We start from the raw sequence: 12,519 nt of genomic DNA, 5'->3' as shown, positions 1-12,519 counted from the left end.
TTAACATCATTTCCATGCTTTTTCAACAATATCAAACTTAAAAATATATTGAAATCTTGATATTCTTGCCTTATCCTATTGATTTCAATATTTAACTTGATTTTCTCTCTCCTCCAACTTCTATTTCTTAAATCTAACTTGATATTATAAGTCTCCATAGTTTCCTTAATATTTTTCCCTCTTGGTAGCTATGGAAATTCTTTTGATTTCTAAGTAAAAATGGTGGATTTTTGGGAAAGGACCAAATTGTAAAGAAAAGAAAGTTTATTTCTTTCTTTTCTCTTCATATGTTGGAAAGCATGAGAAGATGATGATGATTCTTCATCTTTCATTCCTTATATATACTAAATAAAATAATAATAAAATAATAAAATATCATTTAAAAATCAAATCAAAATATTTATAAACTAATTTTTATTTAATTAATCTAAAATACTTTCAACATTATCATTACCTTCTAGATTTCTCTCTCTTTCTAATTGGCCATTTTTCCCTTCATGATCTTTTAAAATTCCATCTTTGAGTCATCACTTAATTTGGTAAAATTACAATTTAGTCCCTCATAATTCTTCACCTATTCAATTTGGTCCTAATTTATCCGTTTCCCTTAGTTTCTAGATCATTCCACCCTTAAAATATTTGTACTATTGGTCCTTCAACTTTTTTATATTTACACTTTAACCCCTCAAATGAATTTATTCTCGAATATTCCTGAAATACATGAAAATGATGATACATGATATATAGAAGTATGAAATAATGTTATATGAACATGGAATTTGTTTGATGAATATGTTCATCTATGATTATAGATTTGTACACATTGAGTGTACTACCAGTGTAATCATCGATACTTTAATTGATTTAATGGGTAAAATTCTAATATGAAACAATATGAGTATAAAATGAATTATTACCCGTATATGCCTGAAATATATATAATGATTTGTAAATGTTATATGGACACATGGTGTGGAAAGTATATGTATATGGAATTTGATTAATGTTAAGTTCGATATGAACTATTACTGGAATAAATATACATGAAATACATGGAAATTATGGTACATGGAATATTGATATAATGAAATGAATGATATATGTTTATGAAGAAACGGTAAGAGAATGATATGTATCATGACATGTACATATATGATTATCTTTAATATTTTGATACAAGGAAATTATGTAAGTTAAGATGAATATTAAACTCAAGTGTGACATGTCGAGAAAATAAGTATATCAATGTTGAATTTATATGAAATATGTGTAAGTACAATAACAAATGTTGTTGTTTGATGCTTAGGCAAGTGCCAAGCTATTGATTGAATGGTAATATGTTTATTTATACGATGCATTGAACCAATTATCGGAAGCTCGAATGAGTTGGAAGCTTGTCGAAGCTATATCACACTATTCCTTGGTTCTATTGGTACTTTTGGATAATCTGATTCTGGTTATAATAGCATGTATAGGTTATTTTGATTAAATATTCGCCTATATGTGTTTTGGTATTTTGGTATGCATAATTTGCTTTATAATGTTGATGTTCTAAAATGTTTGCTTAATTTGATGACAAGTTGGGCAAGAAATGAGGCTAGGGAAAATGACCTATTTCATCCACACGGGTAGAGACACGGGTGTATGTCTCAGCCATGTGTGACACACAGCCAGATGACACGTCCGTGTGATCTCTGCAGTGTTGAAAACTTTTAAATATTTTTGAAAATATTTATGAGTTTCTGGTTTAGTCCTGATAAATATTTAGGGTCTTGATCGCTCACATAAGGGGCATTATGATTAAATTTGATTGATTTTAGGTGTGAATATTATATGAAGTGAAATTTTTGTTAAATGATCTGTAAATCTTAGTAATACTCCGAAACCCTATTTTGGCGACGGATACGGGTTAGGGGTGTTAATAATATAAGTAAATAGTGGAATTATGTATATTAAGGATGTGGAATAGAGAGGAGGAGGAGGAAAATAAATATATGAATATTTAGCTAGAAAGGGTTTATATTAAAAATGGATAATTTGCATGTTTTAGGCTTAGAGACTAAATTGAATAAAAGTAAAACTTTAGGGGTAATTTTGTAAAAATATCAAAATGACCAAATTGAAGGAAATAAATTATTTTATTGTCTAAATTAATAAATTGAATGAAATTATTAATTCAAATCAAGATTGAATGAAAATTGGGAAAAAATGAAAAATTTCCAAAATACCCCTAAATCTTGGTATTTTTTGCAATTTAGTCAGGTAAGTTTGTGCAACTTAATTGAGTATGAAAATATGTTAAATTGTATGTTGTATTGGGTTGAATGTGAAATATTAGTACATTCATATAATATGAATGATATGAATGCAAGAAGTGAACACATGATCGGAAATAATTGAAAAGGATTAAATTTCGTGTGAATATTGGATTTCGATAGATAAAGGTGATTTCCCTGGTGGAATTGCATGTGTTGCATAATGGATTTAGCCCGGATGGGTAATCCATATATAAGTCTCTTGAGCATATGATTCAATTAGAATTTAGTCTGGACTGGTAATTCTAATTGAGCTTTCATGAGCAAATGTTTCAATTAGGATTTAACCTGAACTGATAATCCTAATTGACTAGATTTAGCCTGGGTTGGTAATCTAGATTTAAGCTTGTATTTGCCACTGAAAGGATTTAGCCTGGACTGGTAATCTTGACAAAGCTCTTAGAGCATATGTTACAGACAGGATTTAGCCTGGACTGGTAATCCTGCTGTATGATATGTGGCTCGGAATAAGTGCCCTAATGGATACCTCTGAAAAGGAATTGACGGGTTAATGATTTGTACACTTTGTGTGTACTACTGGAGTACCCATCGAAATTTCAATAATTCAACGGATATAAACTCTCGAAATGAGAAATATGAGTTTAAATGAATTTATATCTCGAATATTCTTGAAATACATGAAAATGATGATACATGATATATAGAAGTATGAAATAATGCTATATGAATATGGAATTTTTTTGATGAATATGTTCATCTATGATTATAGATTTGTACACCTTGAGTGTACTACCCGTGTAATCATCGATATTTTAATTGATTTAATGGGTAAATGTAACAGCTCGATTTTGGGCTTAGTCGGAACGGTGATTTTGAGACCACCAACCCGAAGTCGAAAAAATTATTTTATTATTATTTTAGAGTTATAGCATGTTTATATTAGTGCATGAAAAATTTGGTGAAGTAATTTTAGTGTTTGTGGGCTTAATTGTGAAAAATGACTAAATTGCATAAAGTGAAAAGTCTTAATTTGATAGCTAAGGGGGTTAAATTGCCATGTATCATAAATTGGGGATCTTTAAAGGGCAAATAGACCCTTATATTATAGCTTGGCCGGCCATGAGACAAAGAATTAAGGTAGTCAAATGTTAGGTAAAAAATTGGTGGCTTATTTGAACAAAAAGAAATAAAATAAAAGAAAGATGATATCATCCAATTTCACCATTTCTTCTCCACTGAAAATTCAGCCATTGTAGTTGTTTTAAAGCTTGAAATTTTGAGCGACTTGTAACCCTCTCAAGTAAGTGATTTTGATGGTCTTTCTTGATGATTTTTGTATTTTTAGAACCCTTATAGCATGAGTTTTCAAATGAGGGGACTATTTTGCAAAATGGTTGAAAGTATAGGGTTTCACCATAAGAGTGTTCATATTTTTTTCTGAAATTTTATGGAAGAAAATGAATCATGGTTGTGAAATAAACAATTTTTGTGCTAGAATCTCTCATAAAAACTCTAATAGGACCATTTTGTAAAGTTTGTAAAATAAATAGTAATGTTGTGAAATATTAGAAATTTTGGGTTTTAATAAGAGAGATGAATGGTCGATTAGGCTTGACTAATAAGGAAACTTGATAAAAATCGATTTCTGGGTCTAGGGGTAAAATGGTCATTTTGTGAAAGTCTAGGAACAAAATGGTTAATTTGCCAAAAATGTGAATTGTTGCTTGAGTAAATTATCTAGTGATTAAATGGATGAATTTTTATTATTTTAGATCAAGAAATACAACATCCGAACCTAGACCGGGGGAAAGCCAAGTAAGTAGACTAAAACCGACTAGTCGCCTACATTTTGTGATCCGAGGTAAGTTGTATGTTAATAATGCAACTATATATTTATGATGTGTAATTGAGTTGATATACATAAATTTTCTTGATTTTGAATATGAGAATACATGCCGAGAAATTTACGTAGTAAAGACTTTAGTTGAACATTTGGAATAGACTTGGATATTTGTACCGTGATAAAGGGTGATATGTGTGATAGTGTAAGAAATGTCTGGGACATGCATCAATCACAGTATAAGAGCCAGTGTAAGACATGTCTGGGACATGCATTAGCCTCGAGATATTTAAGCCAGTGTGAGACATGTCTGAGACATGCATCGGCATTGAGACGAAAGCTAGTGTAAGACATGTCTGGGACATGCATCGGCCTCGCGATATACAAGCTAGTGTAAGACCTATCTGGGACATGGCGTTAGCTTGTTTTATGTTAATATAAGACCTGTCTGGGACATGACATCGACACCGATAGATGAGAGCCAGCGTAAGACCATGTTTGAGACATGGCGTCGGCATTTTAACCCATGTTAGGGCTATTGAGTATCTGGTAGAATTCTAAATGGTTCAACGAAAGATTTATGATTTATATCGATATGAGAAAAGTTATGATCATGTGATGAGTGGTACAGGTACCTATTTGAAATGTATGAGATGTGGGCTCAATATATGACATATGAAATGTAATGGTTGACGATGAGTAAGTTGTACCTTCGTCTATTTATGGTATTCATGAATAAGCTATGAAAAGTTATGAGTATATTTTTTTATAATGATTAGTTGATGTTTATTTTCATGCAACTTACTAAGCTTTATGCTTACCCTATTTTCCTTTCCATTTTCTTATAGTGTCGCCAAAGTAGCTCGAGGATCCTTACCTACGTCGGAGAAGCCAGTCACACTATCATCCGAAGCACTTGGCATAGTTAGATCTTTTATTTTTTATTATGGCATGTATAGGACCCTTTGATTTTGTTTTAGTGTCATATTGTTTTGGGTCAAATGTGTTGGCTTGCTTTAATGTTTGACTCATTTTGTACAAGGCCATGAAAAATTGCTAATATTGAAAGTTATTATATGAATGGAAAGTAGTCTTTCATGAATGAGAAATTGTTGGTATGGTTGAATACATGAATTGTATATAGACTTTAGCTATGATGTTATTATGTTGTGTTTCAGAGTGGTAAAGAACTTGGTAGATAGCCCTATATTGTCCACACGGGTAGACACACGAGCGTGTGCCTAGGCCATGTGTGACACACAGCTAGCCCCATGTGTGTGTTGTCTAGCCGTGTGTCCCCTGCACGTAAAAATTTTAAGTCAGTATGCATGGTAGTAACACACGGGCAGAGACACGACCGTGTGTCTCAGTCGTGTGGAGGACACGGCCTCTGGCCACGGGCGTGTGCCTCGACCGTATGCCTTAAATTGGATGCTGGCATCAGAAACAGAATGTCAAGATTTTTAGACACGAGCTAGGACATAGGCGTGTCGTGGCCGTGTGAGGGACACGAGCCATAGACACGGGCGTGTGTCAGGAAGTGTGAAAAACCCCTATAGGTTCGAATTTAGAATTTAATTCACACGGGCATGGGACACGGGTGTGTCCCTAGATGCTTAGGCTGTGTGTGTCATACGGGCCATCAACACGACCATGTTATAATGACCACACGGGCGTGTTGCCCTTCCACACGAGCGTGTGCCCTGTTACAAGAGTTATTTTTATTTAGTCAGTTTAAGGACCCGAGTTGGGTCCAGATGGTTTCCAATGAAAGTTTGAGGTTTCGTAGGCCCACATTAAGGAGTTTAAACAAAGTTCGAAAGAGCTTTAAATTTGATTAAGTCTTGGTGACTTGGAAACGATTGTATGCATGTAATTAAGTATGATAATGCCTCGTGCCCAACCCCGGCCTCGGACTTGGGTAAGGGGTGTTACAGTAAAATTTTGATATGAAACAATATGAATACGAAATGAATTATTATCGTATATGCCCGAAATATATATAATGATTTGTACATGATATATGGACACATGCTGTGGAAAGTATATGTACATGGAATTTGATTTATGTTAAGTTCGATATGAACTGTTACCGGAATAAATATATGTGAAATACATGGAAATTATGGTACATGAAATATTGATATAATGAAATGAATGATATATATTATTACAAAAAAACGATAGGAGAATGATATGTATTATGACATGGTGAGAGAATGATATGTATCATGACATGTACATATATGATTATTTTTGATATGTTGATATAAGGAAATTATGTAAGTTGAGACGAATATTAAGTTCAAGTGTGACATGTTGAGAAAATAAGTATATCAATGTTGAAATTATATGAAATATGTGTAAGTACACTAACAAGTGTTGTTGTTTGATGCTTAGGCAAGTGCCAAGCTATTGATTGAATGGTAATATGTTTATTTATATGATGCATTGAATCGATTATCGGAAGCTCGAATGGGTTGGAAGCTTGTCGGAGTTATATCACACTATCCATCTGTTCTATTGGTAATTTTGGATAATTTGATTCTGGTTATAATGGCATGTATAAGTTATTTTGATTAAATATTAGCCTATATGAGTTTTGATATTTTGGTATATGCCCAATTTGCCTTATGATGTTGATATTCTAAAATGTTTGGTTAGTTTGATGACAAGTTGGGTAAGAAATAAGGATAGGAAAAATGGTCTATTTCGTCCACACAGGCAGAGACATAAGCGTATGTCTTAGCCGTGTGTGACACACGTCCAAATGACATGGCTGTGGATCCACTACAACTTCTAATTTATGCAAAACAGAATGGCCACACGGCCTAAGACACGGGCATGTCTCTCACACGGCCTGGCCATACAGCAGAATAATCCCTGCAGTGTTAAAATTTTTTTAAAAAAATTAATATTTCCAAAAAATTTTCTGAGTTTTTGGTTTAGTCCCGATAAATATTTCGGGCCCTGATGGCTCATATAAGGGACATTATGATTAAATTTGATTATTTTCAGGTATGAATATTAAATGAAGTGAATTTTTTGTTAAATGATCTGTAAATTCTAGTAATGCTCCGATGTAACACCCCTCACCCGTATTCGACGCTGAAATCGGGTATAGGGTATTACCGGACTTAAACATAATCAAACATGCAAAATCGGGCCATAAAATTTCACTCCAATTTAAGCTCATTCACACATAGGCTTAACGTCCCTTATAAGGGCTTACAAGGCCCAAAACATATATCGGGAAAGATTCAGGGTTAAACTACAAACTTCTGGGACATTTATAACACTTAAAAAAATTTTCACTTTTTAGAGGGCCACACGCTCATGTGATTAGGTCGTGTTCTCACACATACCCGTGTGGCTTAGGACACGCCCGTTTCCCTTGCCCGTGGAGCTCTCTGTTTGTGACGTCATGCACAAAATGTAGTCACACCCGTGTGGGCAATTAAAATTCATAAATTTCCATAAAATAGGTGCAGACTTCACACGGTCTGGGCACACGCCCATGTCCTATGGCCGTGTCTCTCACATGGCCGAGACAAACGGTCGTGTCTCAGTCTGTGTGTTTACTACTAGGCATTCTATTTGCATGAACTAGGGTGCAGGGGTCACACAGCCTGAGCACATGCCCAAGGGGGTAGACCGTGTGTCATACACGGCCTAAACACACGCCCGTGTGCCTAACCGTGTGGACAAATTTTAGGCTATTTTCCAAGCCATTTGTCACCTTTATGCACTCACATACTTAAACCCACTTTATGGCGTGCAACATGGCACTTTTGGATACTCAAGCATTTACATTCATGGTTAAATTATGTCTATAATGGCATTTAACACATACTCAAATTGATATATTTCTTTAAAGCTTTTCACATCAATTTCATATTCAATCAACATTATTAATCCATTTTCAAATTATTCATGAATTTATCGATATGGTCACCCTATTGGTTACAACTATCCATCAAGCACATATGCTATTCATCACACTCATCATCCACAACCACATCAAAGCATAAACACACTTGTATGCATGCATACTTAATTAGGGATACAACCCAATAGTCAATATGGGCCATCTCTCATGGCCATATACAAAATAATTGCAACACCATTATAAGCCAACACATTTGGCTAACCAATATGACACATAACAAAATAACCAAGTTTCTTATACATGCCATACTCAAAATAATGAGACTAACTATACCCAAAAGATCCAATTGATAGTGTGAGCGAACCTCCGACGTCCTTTGATCCCCGAACTAGCTTGGCAATACTATAAGAAAATGGAAAAAGAGAGGGAGTAAGCATAAAGCTTAGTAAGCCTGCATGTAATTAATAAACAATAAAAATATGCATTTTCATACACATACATAACATAATTTAAATCATCTCATCCTCAATAATCATTGTAGTCATATTCTATCTCATTCGATTTACATAATGTTCAATAGAACTCAAGATCATAATCCCTTCATTTCCACCTTACCAAAGTTTTATCATTTCGTAATCTCAATAACTACAAGCTTGATGTACATACTTGTACCCTTTCAACACAATCACACATTGACTTTCCTTTAACGAGTCCTTGGACTATCCGTTGAACCACTTTGAATACTAAGGGATACTCAGGAAATCATGTACACATGGTAAGGTGCCAATGCCATATCCGAGATATGGTCTTACATGGGATCACATATATCGAAGCCGATAGCCTAGCTATGGTCTTACACGATGTCTCATATCGATGCCAATGCCATGTCCTAGACATGGTCTTACATGGGATCACATAACGATGCCAAAGCCATGTCCCAGACATGGTCTTACATGGGATCTCACATCGATGCCGATGTCATATCCTAGATATGGTCTTATACGGGATCTCATCAAACCAATGTCATGATATTTATACCCTAAGTATTTCTGAGGTTCAACCAGCTTTCATCACCTCAAATCTTTCAAACAACATCAATTATACTCACAAAGACAAACATACAATTCATGCAACATTAAGTGTTAAATACATAATAAAATGTTGTATCAATTACAAACAAACTTACCTCGGTACAAAAATGTAGCTACTATTTGATTTAGTCCACAACCTTGTTCTTCCCTCGGTTTAGGTGTGGACTTTGTTTTTCTTAATCTATTATAGAAAATTTCACTTATTTAATTATCACATTATTCAAATCAATCCATAAATCATATTTTGGCAAAATTATAATTTTGCCCCTAAACTTTCACATATTTACACTTTTGTCCCTAAGCTCGTAAAATGAAACGTGTCTAATTTCTTTATCACCTAAGCCTAGATGATTCATATTCCCTTTATAATAGCCCATATTTTTCATAAAACCACATTTTTAAGACCTATTTTTACAAGTTTTACAAACAAGTCCTTTTTGATGTTTTCATGAAAAAATCACTTAGAAAAAGATGTTCATCTAGCACCAATCCTTCATATTCTTCCATTAATCATCAAAATACATGCATGAAACACATGGTAAAATTTTTAACATAAACCCTAGTTCAAATAAAGGGTAGAAATGGTTAAATAATGCTTCAAAGATCTTAAAAATGCAAAGAACATTAAAAACGGGGCTAGGATTGACCTACTTTCAAGCTTGAAATCTTGAAAAACCCTAGCTATGGAGAGCTTGAGAATTTCGGCTATGGCATGGAGAAGATGAGCAAATTTTTCTTGATTTTTCCCTTTTTATTCTTTTATTAACCAAATGACCAAAATGCCTTTTTCACTAAACTTTCAAATTTTAACCATGCATGCACATTTTTGTCCATAAAAATAGAAATTGGAAAAATTGCTATTTAGGGATCTCTAATTAATAATCCAAAGCTATTTCATACTAAAAGCTTCTAGAAACACATATTTTACAACTTATTCAATTTAGTCCCTAAAGTCAAATTGGACTCTTTACACATAAAATTTCTTTATGAAATTTTCACACAAGCATGAATTCATATCATAGACCTCATAATGATCACAAATTAATTATTTATACTTTGGATTTGTGGTCTCAAAACTACTATTCTGACTAGACCTTAATTCGGGATGTTACATCCAAAATCCTGTTCTAGCGGCGGATATGGGTTAGGGGTTTTTCATTTGCCTTCCTAACTTCTTATTTTTATTTCTAGTTCTTCTCACCTATACCACTAACCCTACTTAATACTTACTCTATAATCGCTCGTAATAAAAGTGATGTCTTCAAACCTAAGGTCTATCTTACCAAGGCAACTTGTTTATTAGATTCTGCTCCTCATATTCATTAGGCAATGGCTTATTCTCATTGGCAAGGTGTTGTATATAATGAATTGTAGGCTCTTCCCATTAACAACACTTGGGGTCTTTGTCTTCTTCTTTGAACATGACGATCTATAAGCTGCAAGTGGTTCTTAAAGGTGGAAAGAAACCCGATGGAACTGTGGAACAATATAAAGCACAATTGGCTTCTAAAAGGTTTTCTTAGCATGTTGGGTCTGATTTTACGGATATATTCAATCTAGTGGTTCGAGCAAATATCATTCAAACCATTATTATTGTTGTTATAATAACTGGATGGTCATTGAGGCAGATAGATGTCGATAATGCATTCCTTAATAGTGCATTGTCTAAGGAAATATACATGGATCAACCATTTGGATTTGAAGTTCAAGGTGTCAATGGGGAACGTCTTGTTTGCAAGTTGAATAAGGCGTTGTATGGGCTTTGACAGGCACCTCGAGTCTAACTTCACACTCTAAGAAAGTTTCTTGTTAACCAGATTAGTTTTCAACCTTCAAAAGTTGATCCCTCGTTATTTATTTGATATGTATTATGTACTTTGCTTCTTCTCATAGCTTATGTTGATGACATAGCCCTTACCAGTAGTTCGAATATAGAAATCAATGAGGTAATAAAGCAACTCAACAACAAATTCTTGCTCAAAGATCTTGGTGATCTTCATTTCTTTCTTAGTATTGAGGTTCATCAAACATCTCACGGGATGTTTCTTACTCAGAAGAAGCACATTACTGAGTTACTTCATGAAATAGGTATGATTGGAGCCATTCCTACTCCTATGCCCATGGTAGGCACTCCTAAGTTGACTTCCTTGGATTCCAGCCCTTTCGAAGATAATAACTTATATCGCAACATTATTGGGACACTTCAATATGTATGTATTAGACGAGTTGATCTAGCTTATTGTGTCAATAAACTTAGTTAGTATATGAATTCACCTCTTGACATTCATTAGAAAGTTGTCAAATGAGTGTAACGGTATCCTAGTGGCACCATATATCATGGTTGGTATTTTACAAAAAGCTAGTTTGATTTGGTCTGCTATTTTGATGCTAACTGGGCCTCCACCACTGAAGATCGTTATTCAACAACAGGATACTATGTGTATCTCGGACCTAATCCTATTGCATGGTGTTCTAAGAAGCAAGCAATTGTGTCTATATCATTGTTAGAAGTTGAGTACCGCAGCTTAACTGTGTTTCTGAGGTGCTATGGGTAAAACAGTTATTGTCTAAAATTGGTTTGTCAGTAAATCAATTGCTAGTTGTGTGGTGTGATAATACCTTTACAGTTTCGATGGTTGCTAATCCTACACACCATGCTAAGGTCAAGCACATGAAGATCGATCTTTATTTTGTCCGTGAAAAAGTTCTTGATGGTGTTTTGCAAGTCAATTTTGTTCCCTCATCAAATCAAGTGTTTGATGTTCTTACAAAGCCAATCACACCAAAGCAATTTGTTAATGCGTCTGCAAATCAACAAAGGGCAGAAAACCAGGAGAATATTAGAGTATTGAGCTGCTCAGCTTAGTTGTTAACCAACAAACTAGTTAAGTCTGTTAGAGTTGTTACTTTTCAGTTATATTGCTGGCAGCCTCTACTAATGCATGTATATAAGCTGTACAAGTTTCTGATCAATGCAGGTTTTTAGATCATTATTCTTCAGCATATCACTTCGTATTTTGTTAGTTTTTCTACCTGTTAATCAACTTTAATAGTTCATAGCTATAGTTTCACTTTCACAAACACCAACATTTTTATAATGTTGGGCAAAAAAAAAAATACAGATTCATGGTTGTGAAAAGTTTACTAAAAAGAAGGATATTTGTAAGAAAGGTTCAAATTTGGAAAGGGAACTGCTATGTTTTATGTTAAATTCCTCAAATATCAGTGAACAAAATGGAAGAAGACTTAAAAATAATTTCCATACCATACATAAAATATGGGATCATTATCTAATTCGTTAATGATTAGGAGATGAATGGCTTAAGGAATTGACAACTCGTAGTTTTATTTTTTTGTTTTTTATTTTGCTCTTTGAAGGTGTCGACAAGTTTGTTTGGAAGCATAATTTCACAGGTGAAACAA

The 12,519-nt window shown here is 33.9% G+C and overlaps 1 long non-coding RNA gene across 1 annotated transcript; it reads left to right on the top strand.

Annotated features, from left to right (window-relative positions):
* The first annotated feature begins 3,481 nt into the window (after nt 1-3,481).
* On the top strand, nt 3,482-5,116 carry LOC121224564 (uncharacterized). The gene is made up of 3 exons (XR_005922154.1): nt 3,482-3,576; nt 4,049-4,137; nt 4,965-5,116. It is a non-coding gene; the product is annotated as an uncharacterized lncRNA (long non-coding RNA).
* The last annotated feature ends 7,403 nt before the right edge of the window (nt 5,117-12,519 follow it).

This window comes from Gossypium hirsutum, chromosome A03 (assembly GCF_007990345.1).
Source record: "Gossypium hirsutum isolate 1008001.06 chromosome A03, Gossypium_hirsutum_v2.1, whole genome shotgun sequence".
Taxonomy (NCBI): domain Eukaryota; kingdom Viridiplantae; phylum Streptophyta; class Magnoliopsida; order Malvales; family Malvaceae; genus Gossypium; species Gossypium hirsutum.
The sequence above is the reverse complement of the archived record's forward strand: the minus strand, read 5'-3'. Positions and strand labels throughout refer to the sequence as shown.